The following is a 25,727-nucleotide window of genomic DNA, read 5'->3' as shown; positions in this document are numbered from 1 at the left end:
GATCTTTATCCTTTATTTTGTTTACATTGATCGATTTGCATATTTTGAACCATCCTTGTGCCCTTGGAATGAACCCCATTTGTTGTGATGTATAGTATTTTTAATGTATTGTTTATTCAATTTGCTAGTATTTTTTGTTTTGGATTTTTGAGTCTGTATTCATCAGAGATATTCGTCTGTATTTTGTGTGTGTGTGTGTGTGTCTGTGTGTGTGTGTGTGTGTGTGTGTGTGTGTGTGTGTGTGTGTGTGTTATCCTTACCAGGCTTTGGTATCAGGGCAATGTTGGCCTCATAAAATGAGTTAGGAAGTATTGCCTCTTCATCAATTTTTGGAAGAGTTTGAGGAGGAGATGTATTAAATCATCTTTGAATGTTTGGTAGAATTCATTAGTGAAGCCTTCTGATTCTGGACTTTAGCTTTTAGGGAGGTTTTGGATGATTGTTTCCATTTCCTTACTGTTAATCAGTCTATGCAAATTCTCTAGTTCTTTGTGATTGAGTCTAGGAAGGCTATCTGTTTCTAAGAAAGTCTTCATTTCTTCTAGGTTACAGAATTTGGTGGCATATAGTCCTTCACAGTATTCTTGTGTTATCCTTGTATTTCTGTGGTACCCATTGTGAACTTTCTTTCATTTCTTATTTTATTTGTGTCTTTTCTCTCTTTCCCTTAGTGAGTCTAGCTGGTTTGTCAATTTCTTTGATCTGTTCAAAGAACCAGCTCTTTATTGCATTATTCCTTTAATTGTCTGTTTGCTCTCTCATTTAATTGTGCTCTATTTTTTATTATTTCCTTTTTTTTTTGTCTTGCTGATTTTGGGTTCCATTTGTTCTCTTTTTCTAGTTCTTCAAGATATAATATTAAGCTGTTTATTTGGGATCTTTCTTATTCTTGAGATAGGTCTGTAACAATATAAATTTCCCTTTTAACATTTTTTAAGCAGCATCCCAATAATTTTGATATGATGTATTTTTATTTTTATTTGTTTCTATGTATATTTTGATCTCTCTTTTTATTTCTTCTTTGACCCAATTATTCTTTAGTAGCATGTTATTTAATCTCCATGAATTTGTGGGTTTTCCTACTTTCTTTTTGCAGTTGATCCCTAATTTCAAAGCCCTGTGGTTAGATAATATGTTTGGTATGATTTCAAACTTTTAAAATATGCTGAACCTAGTTTTGTACTCCAACATATGGTCTATCCTTGAGAAAGTTCCATGTACACTAGAAAAAAAATGTGTAGTCTGGTGTTCTAAGATGAAAGGCTCTGTAAATGATACTTATGTCCATTTGGTCTAATGTGTCATTTAAAGCTGATATTTCCTTATTGATTTTCTGTTTGGAAGATCTATCCATAGCTATCAATGGGGTATTTAGGCCCCCTACTATAATTGTGTTTTTGTGACTTTCTCCCTTTAATTGTACTAGTAGTTGTTTCATGCATTTTGATGCTCCCTGATTGGAAGCAAATAAATTGATAAATGTTATGTCTTCTTATTGTATTTTCCCTTTCATCATTATCAAAGATTCATCTTTGTCTCTTGTTATCTTTAACCCCACATAAGATGGACATTACTCGCTCCCCAATAGGATAAGCCAAGGCTCTATTGGATCTGCATTGTAGTTTGAATTTTCACATGCCAAATTTTACTTTTTCTTTCTTCTCTTCATAACTATTGATCACTAATAAACACGGGGTATCTCAAACTCTGTTTTAACGTCTTTTTCCAGAGACTCTAACCTATGTAACAGAAAAAATAGAATGAGCACAGTCCATAATTACTCCATTATTACATACAGTCACATAATTACTTCATGTAACAATTACAACAGTTTCAGTATAGGCTTTGTTTCAATAACATTTTATTTAATGGTATTGGCTGAGAATTGCATTTTGGTACCTTAAGTAGTTAAGAGATTGTTGTGCATTTGCCTGAAGACCAGGCCAATAAGCATTTCATAAAGGTATAATACACATGATAATGCAAGGATAATTTACAGACATGGCTTACCAAATACTTGCAAAATAATGCCATATACAGAAATATACAAAATGAATAATACATTGTAATCCAGTTAAGTTTATTCTGGCCATGCGAAGAGAGTTTAGAACATCAGTTAATGCAATTCACCACATTAATATATAAAAAAATGACATCTCACAAATATAGAGTAAATATTTGCAAAAGTCAACAACCACTCCTAATAAAGGATGTCTTTTAAAAACCTGTAGAAATATTATATTTAGTTGTAACATGTTAGAAAATACCCAATTCCTTTAAAAATAAATGATTGCATTCAACTATGTACTGGAAGTTTTAGATCAGGGTTTTTCAACCTCAATAGTAACAACAATTTGTGCCAGATAATTCTTTGTCATAGGGAGTTGTCATGTAAACTGTAGGATGTTTAGCAGCATCCCTAACCTCTACCCACTCGATTAGAGTAGCCCCCTTCCCAGTTGTAACTACCAAAAATATCTTCTAACATCACCAAATGTTCCTGGGAAGTAAAATTTTTACCAGCTGAGTAACATTTCTTAGATAATATTGAATAATAAGACAAATAAAAAAGAAATAGTAACAATGAAAATATAAACAAAATGGTATCATCAATATGATTGCCTGTATGACAAGTCTAAGAAACTATATCAATAAATTATAAGACTTATTTAAATAAGGTTGGTAATTTTATGAAGTATATTAATGTTTAATACACTAAACAATATACTAAAATTAGTTGTATCCCTAAACATTAGCCACAATTACAAAGTATACTTTAAAAAATACCACTTACGATATCAACAGGAATTGACAAAAGATATATAAGACTTTTACGAAAAAAATATATAATATTTTTCATTCACTTACAAAGTTATGGAACTGGATCAGGAATAAACCAAAGGACCACAACACAGAATAAACAGAATGAATCCAGTGTAGATGAACTACCTAAACATGGTACTTCAACTATATCTGTAATATACAAAGCATGGTACAATTTCAATAAAGGAATCTGACATTGGCACATTACTATTAATTAAGCTCAAGACTTTATTTTGATTTCACCAGTTTTTCTATAATGGTGTCTTTCTGTTTGACCATCCAGTATAGGATGCTTCCTAATATTTAGTGGTCATCTCTATTTGGTGTCCTCTGGTCTCAGTTTTCCTTTGTTTTCATGACCTTGACAGTCTAGGGGAGTGTTACCCAGGTATCCTCTACAATGCCCCACAATCCAGGTTGATCTGATATTTTTCCCTATGATTAAACCAGGGCTATGGATTTTTGGAAGGAATAATGTAGGGGTGAAGTACCACTTGGTTCACATACTATCATGTACACTTGATTCTCACATGGCCTCACTGATTCACGTAGTTGTTTCATCTCTTGGTTAGGGTAGTTTTTCACAGAATTCTCAACTCTACAGTTATTCTTTTCCTTCGCTGTACTCTGTTCTGGAACTGAAGAATCAATAAATCTAGCCCACCTGCAAGTCTGGTGGTAATGGCCTGCGGGGAGAGAGTTGTTTCAATAGGGCATTATGTCCCACCTCCAAGTGAAGGGAGTGTCAATTTATACATAATTTCTTTTGCGAGATAATTAAAATTAAAGCAACACACTAGATAGGAGAGGGGTTGGGAGGCTGTGTGAGAAAGATGAAGGGATTAAGAAGTACAGAGTGGTGGTTACAAAATAGTCATAGAGATGTAAAGTACAGTATGGGGAATATAGTCAATAATATTGTAAAAGCTATGTATAGTGTCTAGTGGGTACTAAACTTATCAGACAGATCACTTTATAAATTATATAAATGTCTAACCACTACACTGCTCACCTGAAACTGATATAAAATAATATTGAATGTCAAGTATAATTGAAAAAAATAGTAACAGGGATGTAAAGTGCAGCATAGGGAATATAGTCAATAATATTGAAATAACTATACACAGTGGCTGATGGGTAATAAACTTATCAGGGTTATCACTTTGTGAGGTATATAAATGTCTAATCACTATGCTGTTTTGTACACCTGAAACTAATATAATATTGTATGCCAATGGTAGTTAAAAATATATTTTTAAAAAATTGAAAGAAAATTAAAACAACTCAGTTCTAATAGGGTGGGATTGAATATTTTTTCTTTTATCAATTAAGCTGTTATTACCAATAATAGTATTAATGTAATAAATTAATATTACTTATCAATTTTCAGTCCTTATGGAGCAATTGTAGTGGTAAAGTATAACATTAACTGACATAATTCTAGGTAAAAATATTTGATTTTAGTGAGTGTAGACGTTTTTTAAGGTGAGGCATTTTAAAGTAACCTATTATTGTTCTATTTTCTTTTGTTGATAATGATGTGTATATTTAATTTCATTCTCCTTGAGTGTTTTTTATTTCCATTTAAAATAATACAACATGCAATTCACCATACAATGTATCCTGATTTCCTGTTTACTACAAATAAATTTATTTTCTAATGATTATTTCATGTGAGCTTGCATTTATGAGAATATTGGCAAAAAAATAAATGAAAACTCTCAAAGTGCAGTATTCTTTGAAGTTTAATGGAAAAACCTCACCAAATTGTATTCAACTATAGTAGCAGGTATTGGAGGGCTTAACAGTCTTTAAAAGCTCCATGAATTGTTTTTACTCTATTGTCTTTAAAAAGTCATTTATTTCCTATGGGTTGTTTATATTTCCATATATATACTCAGCAATCTGTTAGTGAAAGGAGCATAAGCATTAATATCAGACATTTGATTTCCATCCCTGTCAGTTAATAGCCTTGCGATTTAGGCTGTTTAAATTAGTTTATATCCTTATCTTCATTTGTAAAATGAGATGAATAGTTACTAACTTTATAGAGTTGTGAAAAATAGAAAACAATGCTTGAAAAGTATTGAGTGCGTGCCTTAGAAGAGACATTCAACACATCTTACTTTTATTTATTTATTTTATTTTAATTATTTTTACTTTCCCCCTTTCTCTTGAGAATCAGATAGGCCAGTGTTCAAATCCCAACTGAACCACTTACTTTCTCCTTATCCTTCAGAAAAGTTCCTTAACTTTGACTTTGGTCTCTCTATTAGTAAGTAATGATATACTACCTATCTAGTAAGATAGGGGGGAGACAACAATCTCATTGTTGATCACAAAATGTGTAAGTACCTAGCAAAATTCCTGATAATGTGGCTCCTATGATTTCATTTTCTCTTTACTTCCTCTTCATCTAGAATACAAACTATTTACAATTTTAATATTTACTTCAGAAATTTGGAAAAGTGTTCTGTGCCAATTCACAATTATTAGTGACTCAAACTAATGGACAAAGACAAGGTAGAACTAGTTTTATAAATGATATATAAAAACCATGGCATACTACAAGACAGCTGTGCCAGAAAGCCAAGTAAAATTGGCTATTTCACTTACTCGTGTGTCCTGTCTGCTTAGAAGGGATTTAAAGTGGATCCTGGGATTGATAGTAAGGAAATGCGTTTCAGTCCTGGAGTGGCAATTTGCAGTCTGTGTAACCTACGATAAGGCACTGAACCACTCTGAGCCAATTTCCTAATCTCTAAACAGTAACATTGATGGTAGAGTTCACAGAGTTGTTGAAAAAATTAAATTAGATACAATAAAATGTATAATTAATGTATAACCATAGACAATGCATACTGTACATGCGTGGTAATTCTAGGAGGTTATACACGATTAATGATATCATCTTGGGTTCTTTATATTTTATTTGAATCTGTCTGTAGAATGCAGAGCTAAAAGCTAAAGCAATTTTATAAAGAAGGTCTTTAACATTTTTGTTTTTGAGTCTTTCCTCTTTTCCAGCAAGCAGCTTCAGGTGTTCCGTCTCACCAAGCCCTCTGCCTGGAGCAGTGTGGGCAGCAATGACAGTGGCCTGGCTAGCTACCAGCTTACCAGGAGGCGAACCTGCTTAATTGCCTAAATTCTGGATTCACAAAGCAGCTTTCACACCTAAAGCTGGAGCAGCTCACATCTGTGGCTGTCAAACTTCTGCCTTGCAGATGAAGAAATCAGCTGTGCTTGGTCTCGACAGGATACCCAGGGGGTCCAAGCCTCATGCATAAAGTCAAAACACACAAGCTCATTTCCATATAGAATACAAATAACATACTCATTTAATAAGATAACTCCTGAAACTTAGTGTGCATATTATTTTAAGCTCCTGTGCAGGTAATTATAATCCTGCTTAGGGAAAATCGATGAAACCATTAGATCAAAACCAAACTCCTTTCCATTTTATTTGCACATGTTTCTTCTCTATGCACAGTCACAGTACTTTTCTTAAATACACTCACCCAGAATAATTTTTCTTTAATGTTGAGTTAATTTATGGTATTACCTCAGGCTATGTTTTGTGTGTGTCCATGTATGTGTATGTGTGTGCACACGTACACAAATATGGTAGAAATTAACTGGGGAGGAGAGAGGAGTTATTAGCTTTTATGGATATAGGTGTATTATTCATTTTATGGCTATAAAATGTATATTTTTATTGCTGTGCCATCAAAAGAATCACTAGCTGCTGATAAGGTGCAGGAATTCACAGGATGCTATGCAATAAAGTACCATGCTTGACTTCACATCAGAGAGCACCAACAGCGTTCTAATAATGACACCTCTGATGGTGAGATTTTAATTACTCAGCTACCGCTCAGTACAGCAGCTACATAAATAGGGAGCAAGTACATCTTAGGCCAACTTCCCAAATTTCCATTATTACCAGTTGTGGTTTTGTACTGTTTCAGCCTAGCTAAGCTGCAACTACATTTCCCCAGAATTTCTTTTCCCTGCATGACTCCTGGTTAGGGTTAGCCACATGAAATATTTGCGTAAGACATGAAATGTAGAAATAGAAGTAAACCAGCAGTCATTATACCCTGAGGCTCTGTAAAAGGTGCCTTGGCCGCGGCCACTCACACATAGCATTACTGATCTGCTGGCTCATTTTGTGGATGTGGAGCAGCAGTTGGCTTCACAGCTCCTGCAATTTCACCTGGACCTCCTCCTCCAGGCACCTCAGTTCCTAGGCCTGAAAGGTGTGCAGCCCTGTGGCCCCAATAAATATGCTATTTCTACTTACTATGAATTGACATCTGTTTCCAAATTAGTTTTGACTTAGGCTCCTAGTATCCAAAGTCTACATCAGAGATTGAAATTCAAAGCCAACATAATAATTATAATTCACTGTCTCTTGAGTATAATGTTTCACAAGATACTCACAGGTAGGTGGTCTACAATGTCATGCAAAGTATGACTCTTAGTATTAATACTTTTATTGGCATCTAGTGCTTCTGTTATTGGTTTTTAGTTCTATTGCCTTGTTTTAGACTTATTGTCATTGTTGTTGTTGTTTTAAACAGAATAGGAGGAGGGCAGGTGTCCCAATAAAGCAAGGCATGAATTAGCAATGTTCAACTTGTAGCTACTTCAGTCAAGGCCAGACTTACATGTAAGTATTAATTACTATGTGATATGCTTTTCTAAGTTACAGCTGAGAAATCCTCCCAACCCAACTGCCAGGTGCTCAGAAAATATTTTCAGAGGACCTGTAATATCTTTACTGCCAGTCTGTAACAATGTATTTTTCATTATCATTAGTGATGCTTCCTTTTTGTAAAAGATTTATAATTCCTGAAAAACCCTTAAAAAGTGCCAAATATGCTGGCAGACATAATACTGGAAGCTGCTATCTCCTCAGTGGAAATTAATTATATAAATTGATCGTTTTTATTTTGAAAAGCTAACAGCCAGGCACAGAAGAACTGAAACACAGGACAAGAATGTTAATGGAGGGAAGGAAAAGAGGATTGACATGGGACAGGGGTCACTGCCCACAGAGCAAGTCCTGATCAATACTGGAGGTGGAATAGCTTACACTTCTATGGGTTACAGATACTAAGCTTTTTCAGATAAACGTTTATTCTTCCTTGGAAAGTTATGGGAAGACTTGTCTTAAAGCACCAGGATGTCAAGGGGAATGTTTTTCTTAACTTTTATTGGCTCTTTGCTTTATCAGAAACCTAAGGGATATCTTCACTTTGCTTACTGATGACTCAACTGGAGTTTGCCAATAGGCCATTATGGAGTTGAAGGGTAAGGACAGTCATGGTGACGGTTAGAGGAGGAAGACCATTGTAATATTTATATAACCATGGCAAGCAAAGCAAAATTCCATTCTGAAAAGAACTTCAATACATTCACTGTGTCACCCTTCAGATTCCTCGCCCACATTTAGATGTTTTCTTTCCAACTTACAAACATTTTATATTTCCCAGAGAGCAATGAATATTTTTGATGAGGCACTGAATATACTGAATCCCCCATCTTAAGTACTGGAGATACCACTTTTTGTTACTTCTGTAGCTCACTGTAACGAGCCATTTCCAATATGCTTTTCTGTGTCCTCAGTAAAAAATGGAACATGCTTGATGTGATTTCAATCTTCTTAAATTTACTGAAACTTGTTTCATGGTCTATCTTGGAAAATGTTCTATGTGCACTTGAGAAGAATATACATTCTGCTGCTTTGGGGTGAAATGTTCTAAAAATATCAATTAAATCCATCTGGTCTAGTGTGTCATTTAAGGCCCCTGTTTCCTTGTTCAGTTTATGTCTGGAAGATGTCCATTTGTGTCAATGGGGTGTTAAAGTCCCCTGCAATGACTGTGTTACTGTCAATCTCTGGCATTATGTCAATCAGTATTTGTTTTATATATTTAGGTGCTCTTAAGTTGAATGCATAGATGTTTACTAGGGTTATGTTCTCTTGTTGAATTGATCCTTTGCAATGTCCTTTTTTGACCCTTATTATAGTCTTCATTTTAAAGTCTATTTATAAGTATTGCTATCCCAGATTTTTTCTCATTTCCATTATATGAAATATCTTTTTCCATCCCTTTACTTTCAGTCTACATGTGTCTTTCAATCTGAGGTAAGTCTCTTGTAGATAGCATGTACATGGCTCTTGTTTTCTTATCCATTCAACTATCCTATGCCTTTTGATTGGAGCATTTAACCCATTTACATTTAGTGATTATTGCTTGATAGGTGCATAGTTACTGCCATTTTATTTTTCATATTTTTGATCTTCATTTGTTTGTTTGTTTTTCTGCTTCTATTCTTAAAGCGGTCCTTTTAACATTTCTTATAATACTGGCTTAGTGACAATGAATTCTTGTAGATTTTCCTTGGCTGGGAAGCTCTTTATCTGTCCTTTGATTTTATATGATAGCCTACCTGGGTAAAGTAATCTTGCCCTTTGTTTTTCATTACTTTGAATATTTCCTGCCACTCCCTTCTGGCCTGCAAAATGTCTGTTGAAAAATCAACTGATAGTCTTTAACATTTGCCATTTTAATTAAATGTGTCTTGGTGTGGGTCTGTTTGGGTTCATCTCTTTGGGGACTCTCTGTGCTTCCTAGCCTTGCATGTCCATTATCTTTGCCAAGTTAGGGAAGTTTTTAGTTATTATTTCTTCAAACAGGTTCTTGATCTCTTGCTCCTTTTCTTCTCCTTCTTGTACTCCTATGATGCAAATGTTTTTATGTTGTGCCAAAGGTCACCTAAACTATCTCCATTTTTTAAATTATTATTATTATATAATTATTATTGTTGTTATTATTATTATTATTATTATTGCTTTTCTGTTGGCTGTTTTCTGCTACCTTGGCTTCCAAATTACTGATTCAGTCCTCTGCTTCATCTAGTTTGCTGTTGATTCCTTATAGTGTATTCTTCATTTTAGTTATTGTATTATTTATTTCAAACTGGTTCTTTGTCATGGTTTCTATATCCTTCTTTATGCTTGCTATCTCTTTGTTGAAGTTCTCACTAAGTTACTTAAGGAGTCTTATAACCAGTATTTTAACCTCTATCTCTGGTAGGTTGATTGCCTCCATTCCATTTAGTTCTATTTCTAGAGGCTTCTCCTGTTCTTTCATTTGAGACATGTTTCTTTGTTTCCTCATTCTGGATGCCTCTCTTTGTTTGATTCTAAGTATTAGGTTAGTCTTCTATGTCTCTCAGTTTTTGCTGGATGGCCTTATAGTAGGTGTCCTTTGTGGTCCAGTGTGAAAGTAAAAATAAGTTGAGTCGTTTTCTTAGTTTGGGCTGCTATAAAAAAAAGTATTGCAGACTGGGTGACTTATAAATAACAGAAAATTATTTCTCACATTTCTGGAAGCTGGAAGTATGATATCAGGGTGCCAGCATGGTTTGATTCTAGTGAAGGCCCTTGTCTGTGTTGTAGATTGCCTACTTCTCATTTTATACCTAACATGGTAGAGAGCAGAGAAAGGAAATTAAACTCTCTTTTGACTCTCATAAGGAAATGAATCCCATCATGAGGGCCGACCTCATGACCTTATCTAACTGTTGCTATCTCCCAAAGACCCACCGCCTAATACCATCATTTGGGGGAAATAGGATTTCAAAATCTGAATTTTGCAGAGACACAAACATTCGGTCCATAACAGTCATATAAGCAGTAAGGAAAACTAAATGGAAGAGTAGGACTTCCAAAAATTGAATATTTTCTTTCTTTTTTTTTCTGCTCAGATCTTTATTATTTTATTCCTTATACTCATTTTGGACTTTGTTTGCTGTTGTTTTTCCAGTTTCCTTTGCTGTAAAGTTAGATTGTTTATTTGAGATTTTTCTTGTTTCTTTAGGTAGGCCTACATTGCTATGAATTTCCCTCTGAGGACTGCTTTTACTGTGTCCCATAGATTTTGGGTCATTGTGTTTTCATTTTAATTTGTCTCAAGTTATCTTTTGATTTTTTCCCTTGATTTCATTGTTGACCCATTCATTATTTAGTAACATTATTTAGTCTCCAAGTGTTTGTGTGTTTTTCAGTTTTATTGTTATAATGTATTTCTAGTTTCATACCATATTTGTTCATTGGGTTGAATGTAGAGAATGTTATATCTATTAAGTATCAAAATACTAAAGATTGAGAATTTCAAAAATTAAAATATTGGGATATAAACATATTATTTTAAAAAATATAGAGCTAACTAGCAAAAGAAAAAGATTAGATAAAATGCTCCAAGGAGGACTTCCGGAAAAATGGCGGCGTGAGGTGAGCCTCTGTAAAGCTCCCCTGGAATTTACAACGAATCGAACAACAAAAACTCCACAAAGGATTCCCTGCACAGCACACAGGCAACACGAAGAGGCCCACTACCGACTGAAATCACCTACAGGAGTAAACAGAACTGCTGAAACATACGGGCTCTGAATCAGGAGCTGGAAGAGCTTTGGAACATCAAAAGCTCTCCGCATACCCACCGGGACACTGTGCCCTGTGACCTAGACGAACTATTAACAGAGGAGAAGCCCGTCTCCCAGGGAAACCCCCATTGTGTGAGAAGTTGGAATAGTGCAGAGAAAACATAGCACTACTGTGTGGGAGAAGGAAAATAAGTTGCAGTTGGAGAAATAATAAAACATTCTACCAACAAGTACTGGCAAACAAAAGAAAGACCGCTTTCTATCAACCTATTGCAGAAGCCACTCCTGTAGATGTCTAGGAAGAGAAATAGTAAACCAGTAATCGCCATGAATAACCAAGGCAACAAGATAACTCAGAAAGAAAGTGAAAAATCTCCAGAGAAGGCACTTAAAGATACAGAAATATGTGACTTAAATGACAGAGAATTCAAGATTGCAGTTCTGAAAACACTCAACGAGATACAAGAAAACACAGATAGGCAGTTAAAGGAACTCAGAAACTCAATCAAAGAACAGCATGAGCATTTTACGAAAGAGATTGAAATCTTAAAAAAGAACCAAATAGAATTTCTGGAGATTAAGAACTCAATAGAAGAAATTAAGAATGAAATAACCAGCTTAGGTAGTAGAGTTGACCAGATGGAGGAAAGAGTCAGTGACATCGAAGATAGAAACCTGGAAATGACACAGAGAGAAGAAAGAGACTTGAGACTTAAAAGAAATGAAAGAACTCTACAAGAACTTTCTGACTCCATCAGAAAGAGCAATATAAGAATAATGGGCATACCAGAAGGAGAAGAAAGAGAGAAGGGAACAGAGAATATATTCAAACAAATTGTCGATGAGAACTTCCCAAATTTGTGGACAGAACTGGACCCTCGAATCCAAGAAGCAAATAGAACACCTAGTTACCTCAATCCCAACAGGCCTTCTCCAAGGCACATTGTATTGAAGCTGTCTAAAATCAACGACAAAGAAAGAATCCTCAAGGCAGCCAGGGAAAAGAAGATGGTAACTTACAAAGGAAAGCCCATTAGATTATCATCAGATTTTTCAGCAGAAACTCTACAAGCCAGGAGGGAGTGGAACCAAATATTCAAACTATTGACAGAGAGAAATCATGAGCCAAGAATAATATATCCAGCAAAGATATCCTTTAGATATGAAGGAGGAATAAAGACCTTTCCAGACATACAGAAGCTGAGGGAATTTTCTAATACACGACCTGCACTACAAGAAATACTAAAGGAGGCTATTCGACCACCATCAACAGGGACAATTTGTGGCAACCAAAACTCAAAAAGGGGAGAGTAAAGGCCTGAACCGAATATGGGAATGGAGAAAGTAAGCGTGCTGAAGAAAATGGAATACTCTAAATATCAAACTTTCTTTTACATAAACTTAAGGGTAACCACTCAAAAAAATCCAGAACTGAAATATATACTGAAATAAAAGAAGAAACAGAGGAAACATCATAGAATACCACCACACAGAAATAATAGACAACAACAAAAGGCAAAGAAACAATGGAGACACAGCCTTACCAGAAAACTAAAGATAGAATGACAGGAAATCCTCACATATCAATAATCACCCTAAATGTAAATGGACTGAACTCACCAATAAAAAGGCACAGAGTAGCAGATTGAATCAAAAAACTAAACCCAACCATATGCTGTCTCCAAGAGACACATCTCAGCTACAAGGACAAGCATAGACTCAAAGTGAAAGGGTGGAAATTGACACTCCAAGCAAATGGTACCCAGAGAAAATCAGGTGTAGCCATAATGATATCAGATGAAACAGACTTCAAGGTGAAAAAGATAACAAGAGATAAAGATGGACATTTCATAATGGTGAAGGGGACTGTACAACAAGAAGACATAACAGTCATCAATATTTATGCCCCCAATCAGGGAGCACGGAAATACACCAAGCAACTACTAACAGAACTAAAGGGAGAAATTGACCAAAACACAATTATACTAGGGGACTTAAATACATCATTGACAGCTATGGATAGATCATCCAAACAGAAAATAAATAACGAAATAGTAGCCCTAAATGACACATTAGATGAAATGGACATAATTGACATTTATAGAGCACTTCATCCTAAAACATCAGACTATACATTCTTTTCTGGTGTACACGGAACATTCTCAAGGATAGACCATATATTGGGACATAAAATCAGTCTCAACAAATTTAAGAAGATTGAAATCATACCATGCATATTCTCTGATCACAAGGCTTTGAAATTGGATATCAACTGTAAAAAGAAAGCGGAAAAACACAAATACATGGAGATTAAACAACATACTTTTAAAGAAGGACTGGGTCAAAGAAGAAATTAGAGGAGAGATCAAAAGATACATAGAAACAAATGACAATGAAAATACATCCTACCAAAATTTCTGGGATGCAGCGAAAGCAGTTTTAAGAGGAAATTTATCTCATTACAGGCCTATCTCAAGAAACAAGAAAACTCCCAAATAAATAACCTCATGTTACACCTTAAAGAACTAGAAAAAGAAGAACAAGTAAAACCCAAGGTCAGCAGAAGAAAGGAAATAATAAAAATTAAAGCAGAAATAAATGAAATAGAGAACAAAAAGACAATAGAAAAAATTAATGTGACAAAGAGCTGGTTCTTTGAAAAGATTAACAAAATTGACAAACCCTTGGCTAGACTTACTAAGATAAAAAGAAGACACTGATTAACAAAATCAGAAAGCGTAAAAGGGAAGTTATCACGGACACCACAGAAATACAAAGGATCATCCAAGAATACTATGAAGGACTATATGCCACCAAATTCAACAACCTAGAAGAAATGGACAAGTTCTTAGAAACATATAGCCTTCAAGGCTGAACCATGAAGAACTGGAAAATCTAAACAGACCGATCACCAGTGAAATTGAATCAGTCATCCAAAACCTTCCCAAAAGCAAAAGTCCGGGACCAGATGGCTTCACTAGTGAATTCTACCAAACCTTCAAAGAGGATCTAATACCAATTCTGCACAAACTCTTCCAAAAATTGAAGAAGAGACAGTACTCCCTAACTCATTTTATGAGGCCAACATTACCCTGATACCAAAACCTGGTAAGGACAGCACAAAAAAGAAAACTACAGACCAATATCTCTAATGAATACCGATGCAAAAATCCTAAATAAAATTCTAGCAAATCGAATACAACAATGCATTAAAAAGATTATTCATCACGACCAAGTGGGGTTCATCCCGGGGCACAAGGATGGTTCAACATCCAAATCCATCAATGTGATACATCACATAAACAAAATAAAGGACAAAAATCATATGATTATATCAATTGATGCAGAAAAAGCATTTGACAAGATACAACATCCATTTATGATTAAAACACTTAATAAAATGGGTATAGAAGGAAAATACCTTAACATAATAAAGGCCATATATGACAAGCCCTCTGCTAATCTCATAATTAATGGAGAAAAGCTGAAGCCCTTTGCTCTACGTTCAGGAACACGACAGGGATGTCCCCTATCACCTCTGCTTTTCAACATAGTGTTGGAAGTCCTTGCCAGAGCAATCAGGCAAGAGAAAGAAATAAAAGGCATCAAATTGGGAATGAAGAAGTTAAATTATCACTCTTTGCAGATGACATGATGCTATATATAGAAAACCCTAAAGACTCCACCAAAAAGCTATTAGAAACAATCAACGAATACAGTAAAGTTGCCGGCTACAAAATCAATGCACAAAAGTCCATTGCCTTCCTATATACTAACAATGAAATCTCAGAAAAAGAAATACAAAAAACAATTCCTTTTGCAATTGCAGCAAAAAGAATAAAATACCTAGGAATAAACTTAACCAAGGATGTGAAAGACCTATATGCTGAAAACTATAAGACATTTTTGAAAGAAATTGAAGAAGACACAAAGAAATGGAAAGACATTCCATGCTCATGGATTGGAAGAATCAACATAGTTAAAATGGCCATATTACCCAAAGCAATATACAGATTCAATGCAATCCCCATCAAAATCCCAATGGCATATTTTAAAGAAATAGAACAAAAAATCATCAGATTTGTTTGGAACCACAAAAGACCCCGAATAGCCAAAGCAATCTTAAGAAAAAAGAACTATAATGGAGGTATCACACTTCCTGACTTTGGCCTGTACTACAGGGCCACAATAATCAAAACAGCATGGTATTGGCAGAAAAACAGACACATAGACCAATGGAATAGAATTGAGAACCCAGAAATAAAACCACATAAATATGGACAGATAATTTTTGACAAAGAAGCTAAAACATACAATGGAGCAAAGACAGCCTCTTCAATAAATGGTGCTGGGAGAATTGGATAGCCACGTGCAAAAGAATGAAACTGGACTGCTATTTGTCACCATGTACCAAAGTTAATTCAAAATGGATCAAAGACTTAAGCATAAGACCTGACACAATAAACTGCATAGAAGAAAACATAGGTACTAAACTTATGGACCTTGGGTTCAAAGAGCATTTTATGAACTTGACTCCAAAGGCAATGGAAGTAAAAGCTAAAATAAACGAATGGGACTATATGAAACTTAAAAGCTTCTGCACAGCAAAAGAAACCATTGACAAAATAAAGAGGCCACCAACTGAATGGGAGAAGATTTTTGCTAACAGTGCCTCCGATAAGGGGCTAGTATCCAGAATATACAAGGAACTCATGCAACTCAACAACAAAAAAACAAACAACCCAATTGAAAAATGGGCAGAGGACTTGAAGAGACATTTCTCCAAAGAGGACATACAAATGGCAAATAAACATATGAAAAAATGCTCAACATCACTAATCATCAGAGAAATGCAAATCAAAACCACAATGAGATATCACCTCACCCCAGTCAGAATGGCTATCATCAACAAGACAAATAGTAACAAATGTTGGAGAGGTTGTGGAGAAAAAGGAACCCTCATACACTGTTGGTGGGAATGCAGACTGGTGCAGCCGTTATGGAAGGCAGTGTGGAGGTTCCTCAAAGAATTACGAATAGAATTGCCATATGACCCAGCAATCCCTCTCCTGGGTATCTACCCAAAAAATCTGAAAACATTTAGAGATAAAGACACGTGTGCTCCAATGTTCATTGCAGCTTTGTTTACGGTGGCCAAGACATGGAAACAACCAAAATGTCCTTCGATAGATGAATGGATAAAGAAGTTGTGGTACATATACACAATGGAATACTATTAGGCAGTGAGAAAAGATGATATAGGAACATTTGTGACAACATGGATGGATCTTGAGAGAGTAATGCTGAGCGAAACAAGTCAGACAGAAAAAGCAGAGAACCATGTGATTTCACTGATATGTGGTATATAAACCAAAAACAACAAAAGAACAAGACAAACAAATGAGAAACAGAAACTCATAGACACGGACAATAGTTTAGTGGTTGCCAGAGGGTAAGGGGGGTGGGGGGGGTGGGGGGGGAGGTGAGGGTAAGGGGGATCGAATATATGGTGATGGAAGAACTGACTCTGGGTGATGAACATACAATGGGATTTATAGATGATGTAATACAGAATTGTACACCTGAAATCTATGTAATTTTACTAACAATTGTCACCCCAATAAATTTAATTAAAAAAAATAAAAAAATAAAAAAAATAAAATGCTCCAAGGAACAGAATTGGGGTAGGAAGCCATGAAGCAGAAATTAGATGATTTATTTAACATTCCACAGGTTATATTTAGACTTCTACAATTTTTCTTAAGAGTAAAAATATTTTAAAATAAACTGAATACAATGAAGAAAATCCACAGTCTGGAAGGAAATATTTGTAGAAAAATATCTGATAGAGATCTGTTTTCTGAAACATGCAAAAAACTTTTAAGATTCAATAATAAGAAAACAACCTAATTTTTAAAAACTGGGCCATAATGTGATATGTAGATGATGTATTATAAAATTGCATACTTGAAACCTATGTAATTTTACTACCATTGTCACCCCAATAAATTTAATAATAATAAAAAAAGAGCCAAAAGCCTTAACATACGTCTCACCAAAGAGAATATACAGATATCAAATAAGCATGTGAAAATGTGTTCCACATCATATGCCATCAGAGAAATGCCAGCTAAAATAGCTAGATACCACTGCATACTTATTTTATAGTTGTTAGAACACTGACAATTGCAAATGCTGACTAGGATATGGAGCAACAGGAACCCTCATTCATTGCTAGCAGGAATGCAAATGGAAGTTTCCTACAAAACTAAACATAATCTTACCATATGATCTAGTAATCACACTCTTCGGTATTTACCCAAAGGAGTTGAATACTTATGTTCATACGAAAACCTGTACATGGACATGTATAGCAGCTTTATTAATCATTACCAAAAGTTAGAAGCAACCAAAATATCCTTCTGCAGGTGAATGGGTAAATAAACTATGGTATATACAAATAATGGAATATTATTCAGCACTAAAAGAGAAATCAGCTCTCAAAACATGAAATGACATGGAGAAAACTTAAATGCATATTACTAAGGGAAATGAGGGAATCTGAAAAGACCACAACTGTATGATTTTAACTATGTAACCCTCTAGAAGAGGGAAAATTATGGAGACAAATAGATCAGTGATTATCAGGGGTTAGGGAAAGGGAAGGAAAAATAGGTAGAGTACACAGGATTTTTAGAGCAGTGAAAATGTTCTGTATGATAGTATAATGGTTAATACATGTTATTAAATATTTGCCCAGACCTATAGAATCTATAACACCAAATGTGAACCCTAATGTAAACTTGGGACTCTGGGTGATGATGCATCAATATAAGTTCATCAAATGTAACAAATATATCACCCTGATAGACGTTAATGATTATGGGAGATGCTATGCATGTGTGGGACAGTGGGTTTACGGGAACTCTGTACTTGCTGCTAAATTTTGCTGTGAACTTGAAACTGCTGAAAAATAAATTATTTGATGGGTTGGTCATAGGTAAATAGGTAGATAGATGGTAGATAGGTATTATAGATAGATGATAGATAGACAGAATTGCAAATGTTACTATCCTTTGTCAAATTAAATACACAAAAAGATAGCAGGAAAAAAATATTAGACAAAAGCCTAGAAGTTTTTGTAATTTCCTAAATAATAGATTCACTTCTTGATGTTGAAGCTTTAAGTCTTCATTTGCCTAAATAACACTTATGAAGCTCAACTCTTGGGTTTACTTTAACTCTACTACTTAAAGATGGACATTCTAGAAATTTACTAGATTAAATTCTTAAATAAACTGATTTTATTCTCCTCTGTTATTATTATTTTATGCTATTGTAAATTTTTTGTAAGTATTCTATATTTGAAGAAATGAAACTTCAGTCACAGGGAACATTTTTTTTTTCATCATGGACTGACAATGGTCAGAATAAACATTTATAATTAACAAACTAGCTTGCTGCAAAACAAATACATGCATGTTGAATATTTACAATAATGAAATGTATACTATAGAAAATGAGTCTTTAGAGAAATCAACATTTTAATATAGTTTTGTTAATATGCAATAATTTAGATTTTCTTTTCTATATACATACTTCATTCATTTAGTAAGTATTGAGTTTGTTAAGTGTGTGTGATTTTGTTTGTTTGTTTGTTTTTCCCCTAGGCACTGACAAAAAAAAATAGATATTTTCCCTACTCACATGAAATGTCCAGTGTGGTGAAAAATATGTGTTAACCCAATAATACTCATAATGGTGAAACACAATTTGAGACTTATTGGGAAGGGAAGATATACCCCACTATAAGATGAATAATTACAGATATTTGCCTTAATTTGATAGGATCCATGAAAGCTAAACTATTATTACGAATTAAAATTATGATTAGAAGCTGTTCAACAAATGGACATTTTTCACTTAAAATAATTTGAATACATGTCCCACAAATACGTTGAAATATACCTCATTTTGTTTGAACTCTGTGATGTCTGCTTTTCATATCCTTTGTAAGTACAAATTTTGGATATTAACAATCTATTTAACAATATGATCATTGATTACACCATAATTATAAAACTCTGCCTCATTTGAGATCTACTACTTGTATACTTCCTGACTCCTAACTCTTCCTTGATTTTGGTAATCAGCTTAATTATTCTTGACCCCTAGTTATGCTGAACCATTGTCTAACTGGATTTTCCCATGAGCCATTGCTATGCCTACCATGTGTTTTAGGCTTTTTGTTGTTTTTTTAACAATCTTGTTTTGTCTTTTAATGTCTGGTCTGTTTTTCAATTGACCACTAATCAACGTTCATGCAAATGAGAAAAAAAAACTGAAAACAGAGGAATTTCAGGGGAAAGAAAAACAAAAAAACAATTTCTCCTTTACTATATAAATGTGCTCTCTCCATAAGATAAACAATAGTCTCCTGCCTCCAATGTCCTTGGACCAGAGATGGGCCATACTTCTGTATGACTGCCCAATGAATCGTATGTCTCCTTTAGCACTTCCAAGCAGCAACTTGCAAATAGATACTTGCAATTAATTTTAATCATCCTTTTAAATAGATAATATTTATTAAAATCCCTGTCCCTGTAGCCACTGGGTTCACAAAGTCCAGTGAAAATATTTTATGGACAAAACAAAATGGCTGAAATACCAGGCTATACCACCTGTGATATATAAAATTTATCAAGATTTTTTTTCTAAAAAATTTCAGAGATCCGATATCCTGAAATTGATTTAAAAAATTCTTAAATCATTTCTCAACTGTTCAGTGGTTTAACAAAATATGTAAGTGCCTACTGTGAGTCACACACTGCCCTTGGTTCTAGTTTTACAAAGACAAATATAAAATAAATCCAACCCTGGAGGTACAGTTTTACTAGATAAATAAATACATCACATGACACCTTTAATGATACAAAGAACAGAATAATTAATTTATAAGACCAAAATCAGGAAAAGCTTAATATAATAGCAACCCTCACATTTTATAGTCCTTAGCAGTACATACTTTTCAAATCACTTAAAATCACTATATTTCACTCATGTCGTTGCTTCTGCTTGTAATGCTCACTCTTCCTGGGAAATGACTACTCTATTTTCAATGTCACAAATGGGTTTGAAATATTCCATGTGGAGAATGAAGAAGGAAAGGAATAGAGAGATAGAGAGAAGAAGGTAAGAACTCTAGACAACAAGGAGTCAGATTACGGGAGGGCTTCATATACAATAATGGATAGAGATTTTAAGTTTTTTCTGAGAATGGCAGAGAGCTATTGAATGTTTGTAGCCAGACGTGGTATTTACCAATGATAAGTCTGGCATCAATTTGGAAAATATATTGGAGGTTAAAATGAGACTAAAGGAAGTTTCATTGTGGTCTTTCAGCAGTAGAAAATAAAAGAATTGACCAATGAGGTAGAATTAAAGGAGTGATAAGTGAAGAATTAAAGGGAATCTTCAAGAGACATTCTACAGTAGTATTTTCATATCTTGAATTGTTTGCATGTGTGTCATGTGGTCGAGGATGGCTTCAAATAAGCATGATGTGAGAAATTATAAATGAAAAATAATGAGACATTTGAGTGACAAATATATTTTCTATGTTCCCTATTAGGAGTGTATGAACACAAAATAACTTAAAATATGGACTTCTGAGAGAGTTTCACAAAAGAAATTAAAGATTATGACAAAAGAGAAAAAGAGCTAGAAGGTATTTCCACTTGGGGATATCAAATGTCATTTTCTTAACAAAAAAGATTATTTTTGTTCGGCCTTCAAGGGTAAGCAAGATTATAGGGTCAAAGGAAGATAGTCAAAAGTACATGGAGACAAAGAACTTCGACATGTATGTGTAACAGGGTATCGTTTTCATCACAATTAATGAAATGATATTCATGAGGCATACCATATGGGACATGGGTTTAGAGTAAGATAGATTGAGGTACAAATTATGACCTTCACTTTATATTAAAAAAAAAAAATTTGAACCAGATTCTTAAAGTCTTAAAATATTAGTTTCCTAATACACTCACAAGATAATAACGCATGTCTTATACATAATAGTAAGCACTGAATAAATACTATAATTATATAAAAGCACTGTAAATTGTAAAGCTCTAACAGTATTAATGTTATTTGGTTCTAATAAAATTATATAGATTTTTAAAAATACTGTTGCTCTTTAATTTCAAAAAATATCAGAATTGATATTTCTAAGGGACTATAATGACTATATAATTCATGGAAATGCTTCCCCCCAACTTTTTCTTTATTATTATATAGATGCTACAAACCAGGTAAATAAAAGGCTGTTGGACCGTTGTTGAAACATATTTCAATCCTCCATTCAGCCTATTTCAAGATATATTAAAGATATTTCAAGTCACTAAAAGTATAATTCACCTAAAAGCATGCATAACTGTCTCTCTTTATGTTTTCTGAAAGTGTATTTGGTTAAAATAAATGAATGTTTATTTATGAAATAACATAGGTGGACTATGTAACTTGTTTTACTTTCCTACAAATTTAACCTGAGTTTGACAGCAGCAGAGTTATTGATTAGATATCATCAGTGCTGACATATACGGAGAGAACATAATTTCATTTTATGGGCTGCTATGCTGTTAGATAGAATTCATTTTATGAAATGGCCATTGCTAGGCCTTTATTATAACCACTTTGAAGAATTTTGTTTTACATCGGAATAATATTTTCTTACACTACATTGGTTTTCTAATGGCTTATCATTTGTAAATAACTTAACAATGACCCGTTTTATGTACTACAGTATGGGTTACTCGGCAGAATTTATCAGGTCAACCCAGGTATATATTTAATCTCTTGAAAAATAGTTTGTATTATGTGTATGTGTGTGTGTGTGTGTGTAGTCTCAAAACCAGGATCCACTATATTAGGACTTTATATCATCTGCCATCATTTTTAATTGATCTCAACATATAGTATCAGTGTTTTATTTTATTTATTTACATACCACCTGTTCCCACTAAGGTTTTGAAGTAGAATGGTATATACCAGGCAATTTAACATATATATATATATATATATGTGACTGAGTGAGTCATAATCAACATGCACTGACTGAAACGACTTACTCTGCCATGTAAATTTTAATTTATTTTGGAGCAATCTGCACCAAATCCGGTAACATTTCCAGCTGAACGAAGGCTGACACTTTCTCCTGTTTATCCTGCACATTGAGTGAGTGGAAATATTCTGTCAATTTTTGTTGCGGTATAATTAGTATATAAAAATTGCACATAATTAATGCTTATATCTTGATGAGTTTAGACATGTTCATATACCCATAATACCATCACAACAAACAAGGTACTGCACGTATCTATCACTGCCAAATTTTTCCTTGTGTTCTTTTGTATTTTTGCAGGGAGGTGGTTGTTTTGTTTTTGTTGTTAAGAATATTTAATATAAGATCTATCCTCAACATATTAAAACATACATGTCCCTGATCCTAAACATTCATCTTCTCTCCTCTTCCCTCCTCTCCACCTCCTATCCCTTCTCTTTCTTCCTTCTCATCCCCTAACCCTCCCTCTGATAAGGTCACACACACACACACACACACACACACACACACACACACACACACACTCACATTTTCCTGCTACTGTTAGGTCATTTTTTAAGACTAACATCATGATCTCTGACATAGCCACCATTTAACTACCTGAACATAAATGCTCTAAAATGTATGTTTGCAAATGTTTAAAAAAAGAGTAAGATGTAAAGAAACAAAATAGTGGGTTATTTTGTTAATAAGAAAGGTATTAATTTTTATATGCGCGAATACATTTACTGTTAGTTAATGGTATACACACACATTTTTTTAAAGTATTATTTCTCTCTTAAGTCTATGTGACTCCAAGCTTGCATGCAATAGGAAATAAAACACATTCTAGAATTTCTTTCTTCTGTTTATGTTGAGTTTTTTATGGAAAAACTAAGCCAAGAACATAATGTTCTCTCTTTTTGATGAATAGTTGATTCAATTTTAAAAGGAAAACCCTTCCTTTCAAAAAGCTGTAAAATAGAATTATTTAAAAAATAACTCCATCTGGCTCATTGTAGAACATCATTTAAAACTGTATGCTCAGTCTAAAGTATTTTACTTGGTCATGAAATAAATATGCATATATATACTACATTATCTCGATTTTAGGCTTGTTGTCTAGTATTGCACTTAATATTTGATGATTACATGAATATTGATATTAACAGTGCTCTCAGGAACACCAATATTGAATATACATTATTTGTTTAGAGCCAGAAAATAATGATCAGCTAAAGGTGCCCTTGTTCTTGCTGTTACAAATTAAACACAAATTAAGTATAATTAATGTTTTACATTAATTTACCCTTTATGCATCAACTTAGCCCTGTTTGCTATAGCCTTGCAGCCTTGTCATTTCATTAGAGGCCATTGGCTATTAGAAATAAATTTGACAAACAATATTCTTCTGATGATGTTCCCCTGCCTCTCACTCACTGTTACCTGTATGTCTGGTAACATCGCCGGGAACTCCCCGTCCAGCAGCATGCACAATACATCCTTAACCTTTGGGCTCTTGTAATTGATGAAGGTCTGGGATCAAGTGGTACATTCTTTGACTTGGTTAAGTTATCTGTTGGGAAAAAAAACACAAAAACCCAACAATCAAAATATACTGTGATTCCTCTGTCTGGAATCCTGTTTGGTCTGAGCTGAGGCTATTAGGAACTCGGTTTTCTGTCTCTTTCTTTCTCATTACTTGACATAATAAAGAAAATGAAATATATTGAGTGGATGCCTGTCTGTCTCTCCTGCTCTCATTATTTTTCAATTTCTTCTGTGAAAGGGGGAAAAAATGAGAGCCCAATAAATATAGCTGAGGGAATGAAGCCTGTTTTGTTGCTACACTGCACATATTCTTATAGCCTTCTAAATCGTAAAATGTTAACAGCAAAACTAAATCTTGACATGTTGATAGCTAAAACCATACTGCAATATGGCACATCAATTGCCTGTTATGTTTTTGAGAGCCAAAAATATTCTCTTCTGTACCATTAACATAAATCATACTGGTTAAAACACTTTAATACTCCAGGTGTTTTTCTTTTGTTGTGGTTGTTGTTATGGTTTGTTTTCAGATGGCACATTTGTTGATGTCAGTTTGTGAGGGGGATGGGAGGTCAGATAAACTGTAGATTTGCTATGGGGGTATGCACACAAATCAAACTCAATAAGCTTGTCAGATAAACATTTAATAGTAACCAAAATAATAACATGTCATATGACTTTAAACAGTTTCTCTTTTTCCCATGATGCAGAACAAGGTAGTGCTGTAAGTACCGAAGCAGCATGTTTTGATTTTTTTGTTTTGTTTTGTTTTGTTTTGTTTTGAGAACAACTAGTGTCTGAAGACTTCCATCATCCTATAGCTCTGCAGATGTGAGTTCTAGCACTGTTATGAGCAAGGAAAAGTACTAGGTTTAACAGATCTTGAGAAAAAATCCATTGGAGATAATTTTTTGAAATATTGAATGACTGGAAAAATACTGGAAGTAATATTTGGTTCCAGGAGGCAGATATCAATTAATTTTTTAAACATACATAAAATTGACAATTTTCCAGTTTTTAATATTTGGAAGGTTAAATGAACATGGTACCCGAAGCAAACAGATCAAGCCCTCAGCATCCTCTCTGCTAACCACAAGTGGTTGATTTTGTTCAAAGCTGCTCTATCCTCTCACTGGCATGAATATTTTAATCCTTAAAGGTGGCAGCAGCCTGTGTTTGGAACTCTTTCATTTTGAAAATGAACGGAGCTCTAAGAAACTCATGAGTTCAAATAGGGTAATTAGACTTTGAATCTTTTTCTCATGCGATCACTGTCATATGTCGTCCCAGTTCACTGGTGACATGTTTATTTTCTTAGTGCCCATCCACCCCTCCCACTCTTGTGTTCCCATTGTCATCTCCTTCTATACGCTGTGTGTTTTTTTTCTCATTTTGAACCATGTGTTGTTGCTGGATATTGATATAGCACAAGGTGTTAATACATAATTAAATTCAAGAGTTATATGTAATATCGCTCACTCATAGTTCACTGAGACTCTCAATTTGATGTCTTAAAACCCTTCCTTATGCAACTTTAGCTTTCGGTATTATAAACAAGGATACAGTTACTTCAATTAAAGAGATTGCAATCTTTAGTTACATAGAGAAAGGTACTCTAATATTTATAACCTGAGGCCATCTAACATGAATGCCATGTAAAAATGCAAATAAAACAAGATTCAAAGGTGAAATGTTGTGTGGTAAGAAAACACAATATGACAGAAGTATAATCAATAGTGCACCTTGAAGAATGAGCTGATTTTGACGTGCAAAGTTGGGAGACAGAGAGGGAATT

Source organism: Rhinolophus sinicus, linkage group LG05 (genome assembly GCF_036562045.2).
Source record: "Rhinolophus sinicus isolate RSC01 linkage group LG05, ASM3656204v1, whole genome shotgun sequence".
Lineage (NCBI taxonomy): Eukaryota > Metazoa > Chordata > Mammalia > Chiroptera > Rhinolophidae > Rhinolophus > Rhinolophus sinicus.
Note: the sequence above shows the minus strand (reverse complement) of the source record.